Genomic DNA, 9,254 nt, shown 5'->3' with positions numbered 1-9,254 from the left:
CGTATAGAAGATCTAATTCTAACGAATATCCGGTAAAATCGGGAATACTTCAAGGGTCTGATTTAGGTCCGTTAATACGTCTTGCATTTATCAATGATCTACCTGATCAAGTGAATTATTCTGATTGCCTATTATATGCTGATGACTTCAAAGTATTCAAAGACATTTCAACCATTAATGACAATGAATCTTCAGTTAGACCTAAATAACTAAAGATAACGGACATTTGAAAATGTGTGCCCATGTCGTTCACCCGAAGTAAAGCCCCCACCCTCTTCACTTACAAGTTAATGCGGATGACCTGAGAGCGTTAAGGGAATGGAAAGACCTCGGACTATTATTAGACTGGGAGCTGACCTTCACTCCTCAGATACAGAAGGTGGTCGCTGAAGGATGCAGAACTTCACGATTTCTGATAAATGTGAAAACATTTAAAAACGTAAAAACATCCATGAGGTTGGCCAACGCTTTGGTCAGGCGGAAACTGGAATATGCGAGCGAGGTGTGGAACTCTAGGTGCAAACGAAATGTGCATTAACATGAAAGGGCACAAAAGATAAAAATTACCATATTTACATTTTTAAAGAACATCTCAATATCCACATATCGTTTAGCACAACACGTTTTTGATAAATTTAGATGTTTAAAAGGGCCTAACATCTAGGTCATCGGCCCATAATGGATCGTTATGAAGTACAATGGTATCATGATAAAAATTCCAAACTCCATCCGCTGACTAAAATTAAAACCGACGACAAAAAAATATTTTGAATTAAAAACAATCAATGCCCCACCTTTCCATAAAAATAACTTAAAATCATGGTATAAAGGGAACAAGGGACTGCTTTCAAGGCAAAATCCTATATTTATGATGCTTGTTGTCTAGAGGGATCCAAAATCCAGGTCACCGGCCCCTCATGACGTATTAATATCACTGGTAAAATAGGCCCATGGTGTTCCTCATACAGCGGTACTAATCGCAAGTGAAGTCGACACATTGTGTTCCTCGGGTAATGGTACTAATCACAGGCAATTTCATGATTCCAAATCGATCATCACTTGGTCGCCCCTTTTAGTTGGCTCTTACGACAGGCAGGGGAAACCGTGGGTTTATTCTTCCTCTGCGTGCCCCAACCAAGGGTGAGGGGGCTGTGATAAACTGGGAGAGTTTAGAAGATCGAAGAAGGAAAGATGCGATAAAATTCCTTTACCATGCAATAAATTCGGAAACTGATAATACCAAGCCCCTCCCCCCCTCCCGCTAAATTTACATGTGCCATGCTAAAATTCAATATTTAATTTAACATTTTTATTATAAATCTTAGAACACCTGTTCATCAAAATTCACCATTTTACAGACTACGCAGTATCTAAAACAGTGCATCACGGAAAAAACAATGCTCGTGATTTCAGTGCAAACTTGACTATTTTCAAAAGAATTTACGGCTAGCATTGAGAGATAACAATTTAACACTTCACAGTCGTCTTGGAGTCAGCAAAGAGTGCGGATGTACTGAGTGGAGCGCGGAGCAATGGGCAACACGTTGACAATACAAAATAGTGATTGGTAGCTGGAACTGTGTAAAGGGAAGTAGAAAGGAGACAACAATGGAGCTGAAGGGTGAAATAAGGGGGATGGTGGCTACTCTATTGGTGGCTGCGGTGGTGGTGGTGCTGTTGATAATAGGAGGAGTGGAAGTTAATCCTGATCCAGGTCCAGTGGGTTCCATTGGATGGAAAGAGTTCGAAGCGATAAGAGAGATGATAAAGAGAAGCTTGTCAGACGGAGCAAATAAGAGAAATGTTTCGAGAGTTATCCAAGGAGTTTATGGACCTAAAGGTGAGTGTTAAGGAACATGTGAAGAAGTTATTAGAAGAGGAGGGGTGTAATAAAGATGAGTTGGATTTGTTGAAACAGAAGGTAAGAAGTTTGGAGCGTGACCTGACAGAAACGAAGAGATTAGTAGAGAGGGGTGAGCAAGAAAGTGTGAGAAAGAATATTTTCATATATGGTGTCCAAGAAGAGGGAAAGGAGACTAAAGTTGAACTAGTGTATAAAGTGGCGGAAGTGGTCCAGAATAGAATGAAGATCAACTTTAGTGAAGTTGATATAGACGATGTGCACCGTGTGGGGAAAGTTAAGGGAAGGAGGCCCATCAGAATGAAATTATTATCTACATTGATTGCTGACATTTTGATAAGGAATTCGTGCAATTTAAAAGGAGAGAAAGTGTGAATAAGAAGAGAGATGAGCAGGGAATCCATCGAGGAGAACAGAATCCTGAACAGACATTTAAGGGAGTCAGAAAACAAGGCCTTAAAGCATATATTAGAGGGCAGCAATTGGTGGTTGGAGACCGCAGATGGTCACGTATATGGGGGGTGGGCCGGCTAAAGAAACTTGATGAGAAACACCAACAGCAGCAGAAGGAAATCTTGACGGCCGAGGGAGTAGCGACGAAGGGCACAAGGAGAAGTGTCAGTGACGTAGTGGAGAGTGATATTACGGAAGTGAGCGAAGTCCACATCATATCACGTGCAGGAAGTAGATAAGTGCTGAACAGCAGTGTCAGCAACCAGATGGTCGGGAATGCAGAGACCTTGAAAAGCCAGCACAACGCAGAGGTCGATGAAGCAAGTAATGTGACACGAGTGGTGCTGAGTGAAGTGAAAGGGGTGAATAAAGGCAATAAGAGACAGGGTAATGTTTCATCCTCACAGAGTAAAAGGAACGCAGAAAGTAAAATGGAGAGGAGGCAGGTGCTAAATAAGGAAAGATCTCTAAGCTTGAAGGATTTGTGGGGAAGGAAAAAAGGCGTAGGTACGGAGAAAGGGAAGGAGGAGGAGATGAAAGAAGAAAAGGAAGAGGCGAGAGATGGAGAAGACTTGCAAGGAAGATTGACAAGGAGTAGGGGTGGAAATGGAGAAGCACAGAAGCAAAGAGGGGGAGGGAATAAATAACTAGATATGACGATAGGGTTGTGGAATATTGAAGGGTTGATGGGGAAGCTATGGAACAAAGAAATTGAGAAAGTAAAGGAGTTTGAGATCATTGCCCTAGTGGAGACTTGGTTAGGGAAAGGGGTAGAAATTGAATTATCAACGTGATAAGGAAAAAATGGGGAAGATGGGAAGAAACCCTGGAGGGATAACAGTTTTAATAAAAAATGAGATAGCGGGGAGGGTAGAGACGATACAGAATGAGGTGTAAGGGGCGGTGTGGTTTAGAATTAATATGGGAAGTAAAGTGAAGGAGCCAATTTGTCTGGCTCTATCATACAATCATCCTAAGGATTCAGTTTATGCGAATACATTTTTTTGAAGAACTGATGGAAGAAATAAACAAAATTAAAGGCCTGTATTTGGAAGATGGAATGATATTAGTGGGCGATTGGAATGCAAGAGTGAGTAATAGGGTGCCAGATTATGGGAATGATGATACCGACGTGAGAGGGTATGGAAGAAGTAGTAAAGGTATAAATAGCTATGGAGTAAGGTTGTTAGAATTATGTGCCATAGAAAAATTATATATTTTAAACGGATGGATGAAGGGAGACACTAAGGGGGAATTGACATACATTACATCGAAGGGAGGGAGTGTAGTAAATATAGGAGTAAGCACGGAAACAGCGATAAGTAAAATAATAAGTTTTGAGGTGGCAGAATGTGGGAAAACAGAACACATGCCCATTAAGATAAAACTAAGAGATGATGATGGTGAAGTGAAGAGAGGGATAGGAAAAAGGGTGAGTTATAAGGAGGGATGGAAGTATCTGGAATGATACTACCAGTGAGGAATTGAGAATAGAGTTAAAAGAGAAGGGAGATAGTATAAGGGTAGAAATTTAAAGGGCGCTGGAAGGAGATAATATGGATAAAGTATTGAAGGTGGAAAAGAAAGTGAAGATAAGAGAAGAGAGAGACAAAAACAAAGGCATGGGGTGGTTTGATGAAGACTGAAAGAGGAAACGAGAGGTTGTAATGACAGTTCTAGCAGAGTTTAAGAAGGGAGAGAAACAAGGAAAAAAGGAAGGAATATTGCGAAGTAAGAAGAGATTACAAGAAGTTACTGAACGAGAAAAAGAAATGCTGGAAAGAGGCAGAAGCTGAAAGAGTAAACGGATATTGCAAGGAGAAGAGATTTGAGAGGATTTGGGAAATTATAAATAAGATAAAGAGAACTAGGCCTACGGGGAAGGGAACAAATATACGGGAAAATGAGTGGATAGGATATTTTAGAGGTCTTTTGGGTGGGAGGGGAGACTGGGATGGGGAAATGGGCAAGACTTATGTTGCAAGAGAATTACAAGCAGGAGTGCAGATACTAGATGAGGAGATAACAAGATAGGAAGTAATTAGGGTGTTAAGTAAAGCAAAAACTAATGCAGCGGGTGGGGCGAACTGTATTATAAACAGGGTATGGAAGGAAGTGGGGGCAAATGAACCGATGTTGAAGGTGATGGTTTAATTTTGTAATAAGATATGGGAAACGGCGAAATTTCCTAGCGAGTGGAGAAAAGGGATATTATGTCCAATATATAAGAATAAAGGGAGTCGAAGTGATCCTAATAATTATAGAAGAATAACACTCCTTGACTCGTTGTCGAAGGTATATACAGGAATTCTAGCCAATAGGATTATTAAATTGGGAAGAGAAGTATGAAAGGATATCGGACTATCAAAATGGGTTTAGAAAAGAGAGAAATACAGTGGATAATGTATGGATTTTGGATACCTTAATTACGAAGTATGTGAAGATAGCAGGGATGAGATTATATGTAGCAGCAATAGATTTAGAGAAGGCCTTTGATGCAGTGAATAGGGAGGCGTTATATACTACATTAAGGGATATTGGGTTATCGAAGCAAATGAGGATGGCAATAGAAGGAATATATGAGGAAGTAATGGTGATGGTTAAATTACAGGGGGGTAGGTTGAGTAAGTGTATTGAGTCGAAGAAGGGTGTGAGACGAGGTTGTGAGCTGTCCCCGATATTATTTTTACTGTTTATATCTTAGACAGCCATGGAAAAGAGAGTTGGTAATGTCCGTAGATAGGGAAGCGGAAGATACCGGGCCTGCTATTTGCAGACGATTTATTGATCTTTGCACTAACAGCAAGTGGATTGCAAAAAGAGTTAGAAGAGGTTGTGGAATATACTAGAAGATGGCCACTTAGAGTAAATGTACGGAAGACGCAGATAATGGTATGCAGGAAAAGGAAAGCCAGGAAAGAAAATACATTTTGGATAGTAGAGCAGGAAGAAATCAGTCCAGGTAAAAAAATGAGTATTTAGGTGTAATAATTAGTAGTAACGGATCTTGGAAGTATCAGGGCAGAAGGGCCAAATTTAAGGGAAGGGGAGCACTTGCAGCACTGGGGATATTAGAAAATAAATTCTCGGATAAAAATTATAAAATTCAGAGAATGGTGTTCCAATCATTGGTGAAAGGAAAAATGTTATGTGGGGTAGAAATTTCGGGATTGGAGGAGGGTAGGGAGGAACTAAACCAAGTGGTGGCGATATTCAGTAAGATTATGATGGGGGTTCCAGACTGTACTGCAAATGTGGAGGCTAGATTAGTATGTAAAGAATCGATAGAAATTACAATAGCTAACAGGGTGATGAAGTATTGGATGAGATTGGAAGAAGGGAAGGGAGGGGATTTAATACAAGAGGTGTATAGGTTCAAGAAAAGTAAGGAGAACGAAGGGTACTGGGTGAATAAGTGTAAAAAGAAATTACAAAATTTAGGGTTAGGAGATCTAGGGTATGCGGGATGGGGAGAGAGGAAAGAATGAGTATGGAAAAGGGTAAAATGGAGAGTGACAGATATAGAAAGACAGAGTTTAATAATGGAATGTAGGGAAAGAGACTCGCTATCAGTATTAAACAAATTGGTGGAAACAACGAACCCGAGAACCGAATTTGAGGACAAAAGGGGTAAAAGAGGTTTGTACTGGTGGGTAATGGGAGTTCCGAAAAATAGGGGATGGGTAGGTCGAGAAAATACACTGACTGACAGAGCAAATGCAACACCAAGAAGGAGTGGTTCGAAAGGGATGAAAGTTGGGGAAAAAACAGAGACGGCACGGGCGAATAATTGATGTTTATTTCAAACCGATATGCAGGTTACACAATGCGCACGGCATCAACTCAGTAGGATGTAGGACCACCGCGAGCGGCGATGCACGCAGAAACACGTCGAGGTACAGAGTCAATAAGAGTGCGGATGGTGTCCTGAGGGATGGTTCTCCATTCTCTGTCAACCATTTGCCACAGTTGGTCGTCCGTGCGAGGCTGGGGCAGAGTTTGCAAACGGCGTCCAATGAGATCCCACACGTGTTCGATTGGTGAGAGATCCGGAGAGTACGCTGGCCACGGAAGCACCTGTACACCTCGTAGAGAATGTTGGGAGATGCGAGCAGTGTGTGGGCGGGCATTATCCTGCTGAAACAGAGCATTGGGCAGCCCCTGAAGGTACGGGAGTGCCACCGGCCGCAGCACATGCTGCACGTAGCGGTGGGCATTTAACGTGCCTTGAATACGCACTAGAGGTGACGTGGAATCATACGCAATAGCGCCCCAAACCATGATGCCGCGTTGTCTAGCGGTAGGGCGCTCCACAGTTACTGCCGGATTTGACCTTTCTCCACGCCGACGCCACACTCGACTGCGGTGACTATCACTGACAGAACAGAAGCGTGACTCATCGGAGAACACGACGTTCCGCCATTCCCTCATCCAAGTCGCTCTAGCCCGGCACCATGCCAGGCGTGCACGTCTATGCTGTGGAGTCAGTGGTAGTCTTCTGAGCGGACGCCGGGAGTGCAGGCCTCCTTCAACCAATCGACGGGAAATTGTTCTGGTCGATATTGGAACAGCCAGGGTGTCTTGCACATGCTGAAGAATGGCGGTTGACGTGGCGTGCGGGGCTGCCACCGCTTGGCGGCGGATGCGCCGATCCTCGCGTGCTGACGTCACTCGGGCTGCGCCTGGACCCCTCGCACGTGCCACATGTCCCTGCGCCAACCATCTTCGCCACAGGCGCTGCACCGTGGACACATCCCTATGGGTATCGGCTGCGATTTGACGAAGCGACCAACCTGCCCTTCTCAGCCCGATCACCATACCCCTCGTAAAGTCGTCTGTCTGCTGGAAATGCCTCCGTTGACGGCGGCCTGGCATTCTTAGCTATACACGTGTCCTGTGGCACACGACAACACGTTCTACAATGACTGTCGGCTGAGAAATCACGGTACGAAGTGGGCCATTCGCCAACGCCGTGTCCCATTTATCGTTCGCTACGTGCGCAGCACAGCGGCGCATTTCACATCATGAGCATACCTCAGTGACGTCAGTCTACCCTGCAATTGGCATAAAGTTCTGACCACTCCTTCTTGGTGTTGCATTTGCTCTGTCAGTCAGTGTATGTATAGATGTATTTTAACTGGGGAGGGATGGTCGGACCTGCATATATTTAACCAGTGTAGTGCGCTAGAAGAGATTAAAAATAAAGTGTTGAATCAGAAAGAGATAGAAAAAGTAGGAAAAGGGTTATAATATGACATCATGGCTGTGTAGAGAGTGGAAAAGAGGAACAAATATATCAAAAATATTTAAATGTGGTTAGAGCTAGATTTTTAAAGAAATTAAGGGAATAACAGGCAGAATGGTGTTTCAGAGAAATGGGAAGTAATAGGTAGACGAAACTGTTGGATTATATATAATGTAAATATAATAAGAGATCTGTATATACTGGAAAATAATGTATTATAAAAAGAAAATCGTAGATGTTGCTAGGAGATTGTATTAAGAGAAGAAAAGGCGATATCTAGATAGGAGTGAATAAGGTGTTGTCGAATGTGTTATGTACAGTGAATGTAGTGACAATAAGAAGAGATTGTAGATATTTGCATTAAGATACGAGTTGGTAATAGCTAGATAAGGATGAGGATGATTTAGACAAAAGAAGAAAATGGTAGATATTGGTATTAAGTAACAAGTTGGTAATAGCTAGATAGGGATGAGAATGAGTTGATAAATATGTGATATTATAGATAATCTAGATACAATAACAAGAAGCCTGTAAATATTAGTAAAAGACTCTATCAAGAGACGAGACACGCAAAGGAGCGGAGGGAAGCACACTGCCAACTAGGTGTAGGTGGGGGAAGACATCTAACCCACAGGGTGTGGCTGGAGTGGCATCACGGGCTGGACGGGCTGTTTCTTTAGCAGGGCGATACCGCGACTAGTCAGTTTTTCTGTTAATTATTTGTAGGTAGTAAAATAAATAGTAGAACGTTAGAGTTGATGTAGGGGTTGCCCTAATATGCGGTTAGGATATCCGCCCATGTTAGAGGCAGATCAGTAGATTTAGTGAAGGGTGGCGCAGTGCATGGTGTCTGGTATTCCGCACGTGCGGCGTGCCACTTAGGGTATCTAGTTAAGTAGTTTTTAAGAGAGATATAGTAGATATTCGTTGTTAGCTTTTTTTGTATCTTTTTGTTTCGCTCTGTCTTTATTGCCTGTAAGCCGATGGTGTAAACTAGATGTTCTATGTTCATCAATTCTACACTTTAAGTTCAATGTATTAAACTGTATTGGAAGAATTACTTGTATTCCCAATTCCATAACAACAGGACAGATGGGATTAGATTTGTTCATATTCGATTTAATTACGTTAGGATAGGTAATATTAAGTAATAATTATTTGTATTTTTATTTTTTATCAAATAGAATACTAAAATAATGTCCGGCTCCATGGCTAAATGGTTAGCACGCTGACCTTTTGACCTAGGGCTCCCGGGTTCGACTCCCGGAAGGTTCGGGAATGTTAACCATCATTAGTTGTATGTGTTGTCATCATCATTTCATCCTTATCACGACATGCAGGTCGCCTCAATATGGATATAATTTTGGTCATCTGGAATTAACGTCTTCAATTTCTCTACACTACTATAACCATGTCAACCAGTGTTCCTCTATGTACACTTGGTCAGTAGCGTCATCTTCTTACTGTGCGCTTTCTTCCTGTAACTAAGAGCTTGAGAAAATTTCGTATCCGGTGAATCCTGTTCTACTTCACAGTCCACAATTAAAATCTTTGTATTATCCGGAGAACGAACCCAGGGCCTTGGAATAAGATAAATTCACGCTACTTCTACACCACAGGACTGGCTAATAATAATAATAATAATAATAATAATAATAATAATAATAATAATAATAATAAAATTAAATACCTACG

This window comes from Anabrus simplex, chromosome 9 (assembly GCF_040414725.1).
Source record: "Anabrus simplex isolate iqAnaSimp1 chromosome 9, ASM4041472v1, whole genome shotgun sequence".
Classification (NCBI taxonomy): Eukaryota; Metazoa; Arthropoda; class Insecta; order Orthoptera; family Tettigoniidae; genus Anabrus; species Anabrus simplex.
This window is presented reverse-complemented; position numbering follows the sequence as displayed.